The sequence below is a fragment of the Streptopelia decaocto genome, assembly GCF_964273445.1.
Source record: "Streptopelia decaocto genome assembly, chromosome: 4".
Classification (NCBI taxonomy): domain Eukaryota; kingdom Metazoa; phylum Chordata; class Aves; order Columbiformes; family Columbidae; genus Streptopelia; species Streptopelia decaocto.
The window spans coordinates 31391594-31409030 of NC_138658.1; the positions used below are offsets into that span (position 1 = coordinate 31391594).

The 17437-nt window shown below is 37.6% G+C and overlaps 1 long non-coding RNA gene across 1 annotated transcript; it reads right to left on the reverse strand.

Moving 5' to 3' along the window:
* Positions 1-1172: 1172 nt before the first annotated feature.
* On the reverse strand, positions 1173-3310 carry LOC309438844. The gene is made up of 3 exons (XR_014183884.1): positions 3265-3310; positions 2004-2059; positions 1173-1221 (listed from the first exon to the last, which is right to left on the reverse strand). It is a non-coding gene; the product is annotated as an uncharacterized lncRNA (long non-coding RNA).
* Positions 3311-17437: the final 14127 nt, after the last annotated feature.

A 17437-nucleotide genomic window follows, 5' to 3' on the forward strand; every position in this document is an offset into this window, starting at 1 on the left:
TTCAGCTGATCCAGTGGGTTTCAGCATACCTGGAGAATGATATATCAGGAGACTGCAGGCTTCCTGAAACATGTCCAGCTAAATGCAGGTTCTCCTTGTATTGTTACAGCTGCTTGTGGCTCCCAGCAGATCGGCATGATGACAAGGTAGATGGTTTTATGATGAGTGAAGATGATTAAAATAGAAGATTATTGATTGTCTTGAATAAGGACCTTTCTTATTGAAACACTGGCAAATTACCTTTACACAAAACTAGGGATTTTGAGACTGGTCTCAAAAAATGAGAAGGATCTCCCATGAAAGCAGCAAATGCAATAATTTCAAAAGATCAAAAACTGGCAGCCAAGCAGGGAAAACGTGTTCAGAGTTGTTAATTTCTAAATTATATTTATAAATATTTTGGTTGCTTTTGCTGGTTTCCAGCTTCTGTGGACTAATAGCACCCTTTCTACTTCTGTCTCGTTAACAAACACCTCTGAAGATTATTTTTCTCCTTTACTAGTATTATCACTTGCAGGATAATAAATATATCTCATTCTACTGTCTTCAGGATTAAAGAGAATAAGGAAAATATGTATAAAAAATGTGAAGAAATATGGAAGGGAAAAGAGCTGGTTCAGAGCTAAACGTTTCTTAGAAAGAGAGGCTGTCAAGGCCACATTGATTCATAGTTTGAGTCCTGAAGTATTAATGTTTGCTCTATAACCACAGAGTTATCAGTGGACAGTGTTGATGTAGTGCTAAGTGAGCTGGCAACAGCATGATGTAAGAAGTATTATCACATTGGACACACGCAAGTCTAATACCTAAGAATATACAACACTAGCCCCAGGATGAGAGCCCAGCTTTTCTGCTGCAGTTTGCAATTCAGTGCAAAGAGCCGACAAAGGAAAAACTTATGGAAGACAGCAAACAGAGTCCTAAAGAATTTTCAAAAGGTGAAGCGGGGTCATAAACTTGTCCATTGCAGTAAATATAGAAGTTTATTGTGGTACTGAAATTGGCTACAGATATGAGTAGCTCTGAGTTTGTTTTCTTCTGCTCTTCTGCCATGAAATGCTTGTAAACTGCCTTTCACTGAAAATATATGTGACATACAGGCGGATAATCTTCACAGTTCAATACAAAAATTTGCAGTCTCCTTTTTTTTTTTTTCCTTTTTCCCCAGCAGTCAGGCATTCTGTCATGTTTTTCTTGTGCTGAGAATTGACACAGTCCACACTTGCAGGAAGTGTTCACAAAGATATGTTAATATTCAGCAATAGGGTAATTCCGCAATTAAATAATTTTATGATAATTATTAATTTGTAAGTTTACTGCTGAAAAATTTAATATTAACGAGGTTGTAACAGTCTAGTTACATTAACGTGTGTTTGCTAATGGAAAAAACACACGTTTAATGTGGAAGTTTTTCAAAAATTCAAAATAGACTATTACAAAGAGAATATGATGAGTTTCCAACTTTAAAAAATTATTTTGATCTGTTACAGACATCTTTCAGTCATACATTCAACAACACACAGCTTCTTAAAACAATTTGATTTTTATAAAAGCTGAAGAAAGGAAAAACAATTTGACAGATTTGATTGAGTTCTTGGCTAGGACCCTTGAGAAAATTTGGGTGACACCTGCTTATTTTAAGCCAGCCAGCCAGCCAAATGTGATGCAAGATATAGGAGTGTTTCTCAGACACTGAATTTTGATTTATCTGATAAGGTAAGACCTGCATACCTCAGTAGCAATTAAGGGGAAAAAAAAAATTCTACATGATAGTATCAATCCTGTCTTTTTCAATTTTATACCACAACCCTTACTCTAATCATCATATGTCAATAGGAGAATAGATGATGACGAGCATCCTCATCATCCAGGCCTCCATCCTGACTTTAAAGAGGTTTAAGGCTTGATATCAACCAGAGGCTTTACGTATTTCACACTCATGCTTGCAATGATCTGTTTTGGTAGGCTTTTAGGGTTCCTGCACTCCAGTTATACATACTTACTTCTTTAAACAGCTGTAGTGTCTGAGCTGACAACTCCTGAGTCATCAAGGAGATACCTATATGATTTAGATAGATGAAAAAGCGAGCTGCAGAACTACTCTTTTTTTCTGACTCCCAGAAATAGTCACATGTTATTCATACAATGCTACTGCAAAACAATCTTGTGTTTTTACTGTCAGTGACAGACCTCTTGCTGAACCCTTTAATATTTTGTTAGCAGCATAGTCCAACAACAGAGGCCTTATCCTATTTTTTCACTTCCTTATTACTTTGCATCTCCATACATTCATTCACTAGGTTCAGATTTCTTTTCTGCAGTACCAAGAATAATAATAGGATTGTGTCATTCAAAAGAAAAAGATTCATGTGATTAAAAAAATACTAAGTTTATAATGCAATGGTACAACAGTAACTAAATTTCCTCTGTTTTAGTTACATAAGTGAAAACCAAATGTCTGCCAAATGGCTGGAGTTCCCAGTGATGTCTGGACTGATGAAGGTCAGCAGCATTTTTGCAAGACACTTGGCAAAATCCTGTGTTGCATGGACAGTTTCTCTCAGAAAACTCACACCTCACATCAGAGTTTTATTCTAGCCAGTTGTTGAGTGAGATCTGTATACAACAGTTCTCAGCTGAAAACTCAGATTTTCCCTAAGGCATGATTTTCAGACTTTTTTAGGCTTCCCTCACTTCTTCTGTGTAACATTTTATGTCACCACAGGCTCTTCTCATCTTGCCCAATGCGTATATATCTAACTCCTCTAGCCTGCCCCAAACCTCTGCCTTCCTTGGACTGCAGCTACTCATTCTGTTTATTCTTCACAATGTTTATTCCTTTACCCAGGAAGAAACTGCATTCTTTCATCACAGAGAAATAGCCCTTTCAGTCCAAATCTTACAGCTTTTTGCAACTTCATTCGCTCAAAGGAAATACCTTGTTCTTCAAGGGACTGCTGAGCAGAAGGATCTATGAATGTGGAAAGCATGAAAGGCAGAGAAAAGCCTGGACAGAATTTCCTGTGGATTTACACCTTGGGAGGAGGAATGGGCTATTCCTTCTGTCTCTGAAAAGGGCCTCATTCCAATTTACATGGGTTTTTGTTGTTTCCAAGGACAGGAAGTGGCATCCAGGAATTAGCAGGGAAAAAAGGATTCCAGATGCACTCACCTGTGCTTTCTACGCTCTTTCTGGTTGTTCCCATTGGCCGACTAAATTGTTTTTATGGACAAGATCTCCTAAATGCTTACCTCAATGCTTACCTTTGTCAGTTCAGGAGCTGCTTCACAGAAAGAAATCTTTTATATCTACTGTGAACTCCCCTTCTTTCAATGCTGTCTAAAAGCCAGAAGTTGTTTAAAGGATCTCTACAGTGTTCAATTCCCAATCGGTAAGAGTTCAATGGTCTGGAAAATAAGGAAAAGAGTGTCAAAATCAGTTTCTGGGATGCTTTCACAAAAGCTGTGTGTTCAGCACTATGCTGGAGCCAGGAACAACCTATCAGTCCTGAAGCAGCCCTCTCAGAGACAACTTTATTCCATAAAACCTTCAGGATTGCAACACAGCCTTTATATTCTGAAAATCTATGGATGTGGTCATGCCTTGAATTTGTATTTGCACAGCAATTTTAGACTTCCTTCAAGTTGAGAGAAAACAAGTGAGATGTTCTGATTTCATTGAAAGTATAATTAAAAGACAGTTTTTGCTCTAGAATTCAGCTATAAAATCTACAGTACACCCTTGCTTTTGTCTACATTGTAGAGATGCATATAAAGGAGGTAGGTTACTCTATTCTCCATGTTTGATCTATGCAGCAACATATGGCATTTTCTACTGCTGAATAGTTCTGGCATACACAATTATTATTGGCAAAGCAAAGATTTAAGACTGAGAAAGGAATGCAAAAATTTGCAAGAGGAAAATGTAAAATATGCAGATAAAAACTTGGTCCCATCTCACACAATTAGAGGAAATACAGCCTTCCAAGGGGATTAATATAGGTTTATCATCCAGTCCCAGGGCATGACATTAGAAACATTTATAGCAAAAGGAAAACAGATATTGAGAATTTCTGGAGTAAATTGCCTCTTGTTTTACTCTGATGCTTACACTGGCTGAATGTTGATATATGGCTGCAGCACTAGGGCTCATCCTTTTTTGGATTAGCAGTAAAGACAATGCATTAGTTTGACAGTTGTAGTAAATGAGCCTTGAGCTTTTTCTTTCCTATTCATGGCTGGTTAGGTGTGCAGGTCACGTTCCAGGCTCATTAGTGAATGGTGGCAACTTAAGTCTGGTTATTAATTCTCCAGCTTGCTAGTTGTTAGCAACTGAAGCCCAACAATATTGACATAATGTTGGCTGAACCAGGGAGTCTAGCAGGACTTTCATTTTTGCTTCTTGATGAAAAAAAGTTACTGCTTAATGCTAGACAGACTCATGTTTGCTAACATTACACCTGGTGTGTTAACAACTGGAAAAGTGACATGCTTGAGTGTTCCATTCTGATTCTTTTTCTGGTATTTGGCCTGGTTTCTGCCTGGAGAGTTTAAAAACAAGTTCTCCACAGGAAGTGAATTTTTGCCTGAGTGCAATGGTTCTTGCTATCTTGAAATACCAATATATTGTATTTGCAAGATGTAATCTCCATATCACGTAGTCTGAAATACTTTTACATTCTTAATCTTCTACTAGCAGAAGTATCCTATTCATTCTGCATTATTACCATGTCAAAACTTTCAGGGGACAACTATAAATTTTCCTGATTTACTAATGTATGACAAAATATATTCAAAGGGCGCAGGAGAGATGGAAAATCATCACTGTTAAGATACTTCTGTGGTCACAGTACCCTGGCATATTAATGAAATTAACTGAAGCCTAATTGAATTAATACCTTTTTTTAATCCTTCTAATTACAATAGCACAACTTTTATTTGTGTCACACATCTGAATGTGTGTGTGTATACATGATCATTCCTGTTTCTGTCAGTAATGAAGACACAATTAATAGAAATAAGCTAAGATTGACTTTTGGCCCTACTGATATAATTAAAGCCCAGAACTAGATAAAGTAAAACATTATGTTGCATGACAGGACAGCATCTGTTGTCTCCTGTAATTACTACTAAAACGTAAAGGGAATTTTGTATGTCATTTTCCAGTCTCTTCATTACCTTATGACTGCCACTTATACACCTTAAAAAAAAAGTTCTAAAATTTGACCTCCCCTTTTCAAAACTCCTCTAAAATTAGCATTGTGGCTTACCTTTCAATTAGAAATTAAATTCTTGGAAAATCCAGTGAAATTAATCTCAGGCTATTTATGGTTACACATGGTGCTTTTCTTGCTGTGACTGTACTCTGAACGGTTGAGCTGAAGGAATATTGAAATGTCAGCATGCTTCCTGCCTATAAATAAAGAACAGGCATGTAGAGTGAGTGGTGTCGAGAGGGGAATGACAAATCATGTCCATATATAACCCTATATTTCTTGTGTATAACCTCCATACAGTTCTATCCAATATTGACATGTAATTTCTGCAGTGTAATCCAAATCACATTCAAAGGATGGACAATTTTTATTACCATTCTTCCTTGTCCAGATCACTTGAGCAGTGTGTGTAACTGAACTCTCCAAGAGGTAATCTTTTTCCGTGCGAAGTGGTATCAGAATACAAAGAGTGAGCCAAGAAGAAATAGGAAAAATAGAAGTCCACAGCACTCCTGAGAAAGAAAATAGAACAGATTCTACTGAACCAAGTAAAAATGTTTTAAAATTATGCCCATTGGACTTAATTTTTGGTTTGTCTAATGTCTTGTTTCCAGACTCCTCCCACATGATTCTTCTTATATTCAAAATATTCATTAAAAGGCCTTCCAGTTCTCATACTATGTCTGTCTTCAGTCAGCCTGCCTAATACACACATGCTCTTTGAAAGCTTATTATTTCAAGCAGGAAATTGTCAGGCTACCAGAAGTATCAATTTTATTAAAGGGTAGTGAGGAATCAAGAGAAATAGTAAAATCAGAAACCATCCAGAGGGACTATCTTGTAAGACCTTTCATTGGTGAAGGACTGTGACATGATCACTAATGAGGACAAGCACTTTTAAGGAATAGGGAGGTGGAAGCAAGAGAGCCATGAAGCAAGTGATAGCAGTAGAAAAGGGAGGGCAGGACAAACTTGCTTGTAGTTTGCATTGTAGTTTATTTCTGGCTTCTAAATGCCCCAAACACTTCCCAGTCATTATTACCTTCATCTAGGAAATGAAAAGAATGAAAAGACACACTGAGATGTTTGTTACTTCACAGAAATCCTGGCCTTACATTCAATATTGCTGTTCTTATGTTTGTGCCGTTAACTACACATTTGATTAATTCCTCACTTGTCTCACAGATTACTCTTTTGTTGGCTAAAAAAGTTATGGTTATATATTTATTCTTTCTATAATCAATATTCTAGCACATTTATAATGAGCCCATATGGTCCACACTGATCCAGACTCTGACCACAAAGAAGTTTTACAAAGGTTTCACCACAGCCTCCAGTGTCGTGTCTTCTGCATTTCTCCTGTTATGTTTAGGAGCAAAATCAGTGATGAACTGGAACAGGGATGACACAGATGTACTAGTACTGCCCTTCCTAGAAAGTGAGCCTCACAGAAATTACTTAGGGCATGTCAATAAAAGCGAAGTAGTTCTTGTGCACTTTAAATATCTTCACATGTGCTCTACCCATTTTATACCCATTAAGACAGCTGGAGTGTTCTGCAATAGGTGGAGTTCTTGTTGAGTGCAGAATAAAGGTATAAAGAGTATGAAGGCTGATTATTCGAAGGTGTCTTGCAAAACATGGCAAATGGCAGCTCTCAGAGACAGAACTTGAGCACCAGTTGGAAGCCAGTTCGGACCGCCAAGCAACCGAGAATCAGAGGAATGAAGAGGCAATTTAAAACTGGTCTCGCTTATCTTCTCCTCAGGCTGTGAGTTCCGTCCTCCTGCTTCTAGACATGCAGTGTAAAAATTCTCCTGTAGTCTTTCAGCTGCTGTGCTGTTTTCTCAATTTGGCAGGCTCCTCTCTACATCAGAACTGGGTTTCCTCATTTTCATTAAAAACATGTTTTTTTTAAATAAAAACTAGCTGAAATATGAGTGCTTTCCCTGTGTTGTAATCTGGCAGTGAGGAAGGAACAGGAGCTTGGCACAGGTATTTCTGAATGCCTATTTTAATCTGTATCAGTAGAGGAGGACATATACTCCAAAGAATTACAGTCAAAACAATGGAATCTTTCTGCCAGCTTCAGCTGGTTTTGGATCAGGCATGTAAATCCCCACATTATCTGCAAAACACACCCAGTTGAAGCAGTTCAATGGAAGAACTACACATTTTCCAGACCTGCGGATTGATTTGATGAGATCACATTTATAGGGCAATAAGGCCATTCCATTTCAGTCCTTTGCCTTTCTTCTAACAAACAACAGAGTTGCCAATTCATGCCAACTGTGGGAAATTCTGAGGTGTGAATATTTATCTATTAGGATGTGAAGAGAAAATATGAAAGAGTGAAGTTATAAAAAGCTGTGTTTTGAAGAGAAAGAAAAGAACACCCATATAATTTAATGGCAGTTTGTTAAATATAACACCAAATTTGTTAATAGAAGACTAAAGGGAAAGCAAGCCAGCTTCCTGGAGCTGGTACAGTGAAAGTGGCTGGCTTTTGGAGCCTTAGATTTAATATACTGCTCACAGAATTTATCACATTCAATTCTTTTATGACAGACAGTATAACTTCATGTTTGTGTGTGATTGAGAGCTATACCAAAATGTGTTCCTGAAGTGTTGCATTGTATTGAGCAATTTTTCTCTTTACACTTCAATAAATCTACTACTGTGTGTATAGTGTCCACAAAATATCTTTTATAAATAACAGTATTGGAGATTCACCACTGCCTGAAGGTTGTACTAGATTCTGTACATATTCAGGATAAGACTTTTGCAGTCAAGCCAACAGGAAAAGAAATGGTAGCTTACTAGACATAACATGAAAAGAAATAGTACAAACAGTACAGATAATTAAATAAATTGGGAAAATCAAGACAGGAGATTATTTCAATGCAAAACTTGATCTGAGGTGAGAGAGGGTAGAGCACTGGATAGCTGAAGGAAATAACTAACTTCACTGTCTCTTAAGTTTTGTTCTTAATTGGATCTGACCATGGCCTCTGCTGTTTCGCAAGGGTGGTATTGGGTGTCCTGCTCCTTCTGATCTGCTCATCCCTACTAAAACAGAATATTACTAAGGAAGAAGTGCTGTGAGGAGCTACATCTAGTGAAATGAAGTGATAAAGTGAGCTGGAGTACCTGGGCTAAGGAATTTAATAATGTGATTATATTGACACCAAGAGCTTCCAGCTCAGATTTGGCCCTTTTGTGTTAGGTACTGTATAAATTCACTGTTCCTACACTGAAAAGCTTACTGTCAAAACAAACACAGAAAAAAGCCAACACAATACAAAGCTACAAATGCCAAAAAAAAAGACAAGAGGAAGGAAGTACAGTGCATGTGGAAACAGAAATACAGAAAAGAGAAATGGCATTTCACCAGGGATGGCAAAAGCAGGTTATTAATTCTGCCTCTCCAGGGCTCCAACCTTGCTAGTTCAATGGTGCTACCCAAGGTCTTTAGTGACAAGGGAAAGGAAAACTGGGAAAACTGCATTTGGGGCCTCCAGGCACTTTCTGTTTGGCATAGCAGGATTCTGGATGTAACTAAATCAACTGGGCACTATGATAAAATAAATACACAGAATATGTTTTCTAGTAGGCAGAACAAGAGGAAAGGAAGATAAAGTATAATAAAAGCATTTATTTATATTTCTATGTCTTGACACTAAGGTTGGTTTGGTTTTCTAGGCCTTTTCCCTTTGTGAATAATTTAGATGCAGAAGGAAGAAAAGGTCCCTTCCTCAGCATTAGGATCACTCAGTAGTATTAAGATGTTCTTACATTTCTAAAACACTGAAGCATGTTATTTTGTTTTAAAAAACATGTCAGTTTTGGACACCCACTGTCTGAGAAGCAGAGCCAGACCAGTCAGGTGAAAAGTATGCAACTAAATACAGGCCTGTTATATGATGCCATTGTAAAAACAAAGGAACAGTGGTATTTTGAGTAGGAAGAATGCAGGAGAAAAAAAAATGGTAAATGGCAACAAAGTTATGCAAAAGTTTCAGGAGAAGAAATACAACACTTTGTACAAGACTGACATTTTTAGTATCTCCATGTGAAGGAAATTATGCAGTTTATTACAGCAGCTCAAAAACTGTGTTGACTGTTGCAGGAGCTGGTCTGGTTTGCAGTTCAATTCACTATGTTGATTTAAGAGTTTAGTTAATTCTTGCAACTACAGATAACCTGGCTTCTGCTAGCTCTATGCCTCTGCATACATAGTTTCCTTGTGTGTACACCTGACAGAGTGCCACCCAACAGAAAATGTGTTGATGTTTTCTCACTGTCTCCTACTTTAAATCTCACCCTTTAGCCTTGCTGGTAGACTCGAGTGTTTCAGCTGGACGTGTTAGGTGTCAGACTGCTGCACTGCAGCACTTGCTGCGTTTGTACACAGCACTGATCAGTACTCTGGGACCTCAGTGCTTTTGCTATAACAATAAGCTACAGAGGAGGATCTTGCGCTGCCTCAGGAGGATCTTGCACTTAGATGATGCCTCAGGCAGCCTCACTTTCTTATGCATTCCAGCCTCTAGCTATTGGGTCAGAATCTCTGTTCTTCAAAAATACTTACTATATTTCAGTATTGTCACTTGCAACTCTAGCATATGGTTTATAAGCCACACCTCTTATGTTGCTCTTGCTTGCAATGACTGCTATAGGGATACTTTGGAAGATGAGGTTATTTTAAATCTCCTTTTATATTGGTTTAGTTCCCATACCCAAGCTGTTTTTCTGAGCTCCTGCTTTATATTGCTTTATGATCTCCCCTTCTTTCTCAGTCTCCTGCTCACAGTAAATTTTACTTGCAATATTAGTAAATAGAAGGATACAACTGGGGCATTCAGAGCCTCCTATTATGTATTACAGTTCACTTTATTAGGGCATAGGCACTGTTACCTTCTTGGCAGAACTAATTAGCACTTCTAACAGCAGGTTCTGTTTAGAAATCAAAGGTGCTTTATGGCTGAACATCCTGGAAAATACTATCCTAAGAAGTTTTGTCCCTTGCTATAATATTAATCTACATTAACACAAAATATTAAAATGCTGTAGACGTTCTCTGGAACCAAGTTCCTAACAAGGCCAAAGGTCAGCACCTGGTTTAGTTTAAATCAATGATGACTGTATGTTGGATTTTTATTTTAGTAAGAGCAAGCTCTTTAATTTTTAACAATCCTTCTCCCCCCTTGCCCTCCAGCAAACCCAGGAGTGCATACAAGAGAATATTCAAAGGAAAACATCATATATTAAAAATTTTGAGCTTGTTTTCAAGCTACTGGGCTTCTCTGGCCAATAAGACCTCTTTTATTCACCTGAATGAATGATTTTCCTTTGTTTTGGACTTTAATTTTTCAGAGTGCTTTCAAATGGTAGGTATTGTTTGTAGAGAAAATAGTATCATTTTGAAGGCCTTACAATATTTTACGTAGTAACTGATGGTCACTGGCAGTACATCAACCAAGGACTGTGTTTTTTAGAAGTTAACAGCTACCAGAAATTAGATCTCAGTTAACCTTGGAGCTTTCCTCTTGCTTGGGTGTTCTAAAAATGAAGGTGGGAACACATCTCAAGATTGCTTTTATTCCACTTTCTGAATGGAAACATGCAAAAATGACCAAGGGTGAGGAATAATACTATACATACATGCAGTGCCATTCCCACCCTCTTCAACATGAGTTTTGCCTGCAAAAGGTCTTGACACTGTAAAACTCAAGCAGAAGTGCTTACAGGCAGACAAATCCACAGTTTGCTCATGGTAGTCCAGAAAGCAGTTCCTCCCAGAAACAGATGAGAAAATAGTCTTATATAATACCAAGCAGCATATTCCAACCTTGCATAAGTGAAAAAAATTGGAGTAAAAGTTTAGATGTCCCTTTAATCCATTTATAAACCACTGTTTCTGGCTACATATAAGCTCCTACGTTTAAAACACACTTTGATTCATTTCCATGACTTAGTTATTGCACAGATTCAAAACCATCAAAACTTCATATTTACAAAGGGCACCAGGCATGTATCAGTTTAAGCATGTACTTGATTTCTTAGCTAGAATATTTTGAAAGCATATCCTTTTGCTTTATGGCATAAAAGACTGAGCATTCTCTTATTTGAAATTCCAAATCAAAATAGCACTATTTTAGACAGCCAGGGCAAGCAGCATAGTGGTAAATTACATGTTAGGGTAATACAGTATGCACAGCATTAATAATCAAAATGATAGTGTGTAATGTATTTAATATATCAGGCTGGTAGGTGTCTACCAGTGAAACAGTAGTCTTTTCCTTTGTCCTCTCTAAGGTAATCATACTCTCACTGTAGAATGTGAAGCCCATAGATATTCTATCACACACTCCCAGAAACTCCTCCAGTACAGTTTACTTCAGTGGAACTAAAACTGTAGTTTATGCATATGGCCATAGAGCGGCAGCCTAGTAACAACAACTACAAAAAAGATGTACTTGATGTTCCAAGAAATGGATATTTCCTAATGGTTTAACATTGCAACAGAGTTTCTAAACGTTTACTAGAGAGAAAAATGAATGAGACATGAGAAGTATCTGGAGGAAATAAATAAATAAATAAATAAATAAATAAATAAATAAATAAATAAATCTGGCCTTGATAAAAGCTCACTACTAAGGGGAGGGAAAGGAAAGAGGTTGAAAATTAGATGGCAAAGGGGGTCAGATTAAGTGCCCGCATAAGCAAAGCTGATCAAAGAGTAAGAAATTAAGGACTTGATTTATGTCTTAAAAATCAAATGCTTTTTCTTTCCTTTGATACAGGCAGTTAGTACTTCCATCATCTACGGAAGCTAGTGGACAGGATTACGTTAAATCAAGTTAATTTTTAGTTAAGTGGTTTCACAGACTTTTCATTGATAAAAATACAGCCCAAAAAGCCTCTGCATGTTCAACAAATATTGCAAATCTAAAATGTCAAAGAACAGTATATCATTGTTCTGCTGTTTGCCATAGAGGTTTAAGTGTGAAATAAGAACAATTAGATCTCTCTGCATTAAGTTTATTTTTATGTGGAATTAAGTGGGTGTAGCAGTTTCAAGCATACTTAAAACAGTATGTAAAATACCACTGAGGCTGACCTTTCTTTGCATTTATGTAAACAAAAATCAGAATTAACTCCATTAATGCTGGTGGGGTTTTAACAGCATGAAATCAGTATGAATAAAGCATTAGCCACAGTAACTTTTAAATAAGTTAGTTCCCAGTGCTACTAAATCATATAGCTTATTATTCTTAAAACCAGAATTACTTTATATGAACCATTTATGTTTTTACTTCAAATAGCTGCAATTATCAAATTTAGTTATTACACAATAAATATCTTCATGCTGCAATTCCTCATTTCTGTTTCTATGATGCCCACTTATTACTGATGTTCTTTCCAGGCGAGAAGTAATACAAAATTGAGAAAAGTGGAGAGATAAATGCTAACCAATTAGTAATCAAATACAGTCTGCACTATACTTTCATGTGAACAACTTTCACTGCAGCAAGCCTGAAAATTACCTGTTAGACTGAGATATAATTTGAAAACTGAAAAGCAAGTATGAGTACAAAGTTGAAGAAGGCTGTGCTGGCATACTCATGTTCCTTCAAATTACCACATAGCCCTTTTACCCACACATATCCATCTGACTTACTTGGCTGACATTCAGTGCTTAAAGTAGGGAGAACTGGTAAATATAATTCTTCCCAGAGCTGTAACAATTACTCTAAATAGTCCATATTCTGCTCATTTCTCTTTCACACATGCTGTTCGCAATAAATTGATATTTCTAAAGGATGAAAAAGAAAGTGGGAACCTCCAACCTTCTCAGCTTCCTCCTGCATATCAGAACAAAGTCAACATCTTATTTCCTTCAAGTTCTACCTAACCACCACTTATCCTGTTACTACTTTCATGTTTTGAATGTGAAAAGAGATGGAAGTCAAGTACTCTACAATGGCTCACACAGATGGGTCTGTCCAGCCTGATATTGCATCTTCTGCAGTCGCTAACAATACATACTTGCAAGAAGAGGACAAAAATAGTTTAACTTCTCTCTACAGCAATAAGCAGTTCAGAAACCTTCTGGGTCAGAGAAAGCACCAGGAATACCTTTTTCAATACCAATTATAATCAATGGGACTTGTTCTCTATTTTATTTACTCCCCTTTGAACCCATTTTAACTGTTGCCTCACAATCCCTGTGTTGCAATGATCAGTGATTTAGCAAGGCATTCCGACACCTCTTCCTAGGCTTTGGTTATTATACTATCCCTCATACTGTCACTACCTCCTGCTTCCTCGCTGCTTTAAACCTGCAACCAGATCACTTCATTGACAGCCTTCTAGTGCTTATGTTACAAGAATAACAATGCCACAGACTGACTAAAATTAAGGGAATAATCATTGGAAGGCCCTGACAGCTGCCTTTCCTAGGAAGCCAGGCATTGCAGCTGGCTGTACGGCTGAGGCCAGGGAGCTGTGATCAGTGCTACAAAATGCAACTACCTGTCACTTACTGGCAGTGCCTTCAGGCAGGGATGGACACTGGGGCAAATACTGTTTAACACCTTTAATAAAGACCTGGATGATGGGATGGATTGCCTGCACAGCAGGTTTCTCAGTGACACCAAACTGGGGGGCACGACGGTTATGCTGAAGGGCAGGGCTGCTATTTGGAAGGACCTCTGCATCTTGGATAAATGTGCTGATGGAAACCTCATAAAGTTTAACAAGGGCAAATGCAATGTCCTGCGTCAGGTATGGAATAGCTTCACAGGGCAGGATGGACACCAGCTAAGTAAAAAGCAGTTCTGCAGAAAGGCACCTGGAAGTCCTGTTGGACAAGTTGCATGTGAGTCAGCAGCGTGCCCTTGTCTTTTATTGAAGGTGCAGAGTGGTAGGGCAAGAGGCAAAGGGTGCACGTTAAAACACAGAGAATTCCCGCTAGGTATCAAGAACAACTTTTTTACCACGCGGGCAGTCAAACACTGGAACAAGGGCCCAGAGATATTGTGGAATCTCTATCCCTAGAAATATTTGAAGTTGGACTGGAAAACACCACGAGCAACCTGATTTATTTGGCTCTGCTCTGAGCAGAAGCTTGGCCTAGCTGGCCTCCAGAGACGCCTTCTAGCCTGAACGATTCTGTTTCTGTGAGTCTCTCATTGCTGCATTTAGCTCCAAAGAGGTGTCTGCACAAGAACCAGAAAAAGGTGGGCAACTTCCCAGAAGCAAGCAATTTCTGTAAAAAAAATTCCTCTTTTGACTTTCAGGCTCCAGCTAAGAACAGATTAATACCATATTTTTTTTTCTTAAGTGCTTAGAACTCAATATAGAAATAGTTTCACAGAAATATGATTTTGCCAATTGAAACAACCATGCGCTACACAATTATAGCACTTCAGCAGCACAATAATCTTCAGAAGTCTACAAACTTCAATTTTGTTTACCTTCCAATTCTAATATTTATTTATTAGCATGTATTTCTGTCTATGGTTGCAACCCTGATAAGTAACTTCCATTTGGGTTTCTGGATTCCAATAAGGGAAGTGAAACACTCTGGTTCATTCTGCCCCTTTTTACCTACGGCTGTAGCTGTGTACTATTTTGCCAGATTATTTTCATGGAGTTGGCAAGTTACATGTGTCTGGCTGACTAAGAATTTATTTTGCACCTTTTTAAAAATTTTAAGAGAGCATTCATTAACCTATCAGATATGGATACTAGCACAAGAATACCTGCATAAAATACCTACTTTTTGGCAGCTCTCCCAGGTTCATGGAGAGATTCATGGAGTTTGAATCTTGAGGCATTTTTAGGTCACTTTGTCTTACTTTCCAATGTATTTATTGCTTAGTTTACCAAAACAAGACAGGGAGGTGCCTTGACTACAGCATGTAAGGTCATATGTGTATTATCCAGTCTCGTTCACACATACATGCATGTAAAGAATTATGTGTACATATATATACACATTCATAATATTCATATTCATATATAAAGTATCCTGGACCTATAGGCTTAGGTTCTCAACCACACCATAGGTTTTGTTAAATTAAGATAAAGAGTGATAACATATTAGCTCTTTGAATATAATGGGATTTCGACTCATATGACTAATGCAGAATAGATGCTAGAGATGCTTCAGACTTTAATACTAGTTAGTTTCATCATTTGACAGGTGAGATATTTCCCACAGGTCACACAAATCCACATATTTATTCCTAGTGACTCCACTAATCTCTGCTCTGGAAAGCTGGGCTCTTCTACTAGAGCTTCTCCTCCCATCTGATGCAGATAACTCCAGCAATAAGCCTCTAGTGACTGGAACAGATGTTGCTGTTTATTTAATTTATTTATTTTACTAATACACAGCTGCCAAAGCCAACAAATGAAAAACACTTTCATTTCATCAGGATTACAATTTCCAGTGACTATATATTAAAGGACATTGACTCTAAAATTGTTTGGTTTGTTTTTTTTTTTTTAAACAAAGGTGTCAAACTTGAACTTGAACAAATGATTTCTTATGATAAAAAATCTCAAGACACTAGTATCTGGCAACTTACATTCTGTTCATATCTGAGTTCTTGGATGTGCAAACTGATTTCTCGGAGACAAGTGTGTACAAGTCATGCTGTACAGTTAGGCTATATTTCTTGAACTGTAACAGTCCAAGTTCAAAATTAATAACAGTTCATGATATAATCCAGTCTATTTAGGATACTAACTATGCATTGTTTACTTTTCCTTTGTATAGGTAGATGGCAACCATATGAAAGTTTCCCTTAATGCAAGTAAAATACTACAGAATCTCATTTAGGGGAGAGAAATATAAGGAAAAATAGGAAAATCAAAACAACAGAAACACACTAAAAAAAGCAGCTGAAAGACAATTTCCCTTGAATTATAATTCTGATTATTTCTGGTTCTTTATTTTGCCTTCAGCAAGAGAGTTAATGGCCCGATTTCCAACAGTGGTGGCATTGCCTCACTTTCAGATGGTAGAGTGAAGTTCATACCTGTTTCCATGGAGTGCATGGGGAGAACTAAACCCCTTACAAAGGCCATCCAAGAAGTCTCAGTGAGCAAGGAGGGAGCTTGCCTAGAACTAGCTAAAGGGCTATGCAATACAGGAGAGTGTAACTGCAATCCTGTAATCTCTGGAGATTTCAGTGTACGAATTAGGGCTACAAATGAAGATTTTGATTTAGTTAGCACTCAGAGTCTAGAAACTGCTCTTCGAAAGAACCAAAGGGAGATGTCTTCAAAACACATCTGCTGAGGAGCTACTGTTGGCCCTATAAATAGTTCATTAATAGACGATTTGCCTACAAAATAAAAGAGCATGGATTAGTTTTAACTTAGCAAAAGCAGTTCAAACTCACCTTTCCTTCCTTGCATCAACGCTTTTTACCCATCGGTTTCTACAAGGTGGGAAACTAGGGAGTCCTTTGAAGCTGGGGTACCATGGTGCAAAGAGCAGAAGCCTGGGAAGAGCAAGCAAGAGGAGCATGATTGTATCAGCTGGCAGGTATGAACCAGATCTCAAAGGGAGAGAAACAGACTTGGAGCCTGGTCTTTGATCCTAATGCTGTCTATGCATTTCATCCAGTGATTTTTTAAATACAAAGGGTTATGAGCACTTCTCACCTGCCAAACGCTTTTGAAAAAATCCCAACGTGACTTGATTTCAAAGAATTTAGGCACCTACTAATGCTGATATTTGACCCAAATCTCCAATGGCCACTGACCTCTAATTCAGCAAATTGCTGAGGATTTCAGTAAAACTTCCTACTGAATACCTTGCAGAACAAGGAGGGACCTTAAAATATGAGGTTTTATGTCCATGATTTTGCTGGAAGTCATACTAGAGGTTTTGTCCTGACTGCTCTCAGTCTCTTTCTGAGAGTCTCCAACTGTCCACTGTGAGAGTTTGAAGTAATTATTGTCACACAAAGATAAATGCCCAGCTTTTCTCTGGCACTATTTATTTGGCATAAATAAAATAATTATTAGGGAAAAATTGAAAAACTTTTTTTTTTTTTTCCAAAAGATTAAGCAAACACTTATCTCAATTAACTATTTTAAACCTACAACTCTTAGGGGTTAGCTATAAACTCTGAAGAGAAGTTAAGCTACAATGTAAACAATTAAAACCAACAAAGTTTCCAGGAAACAGAAACCTT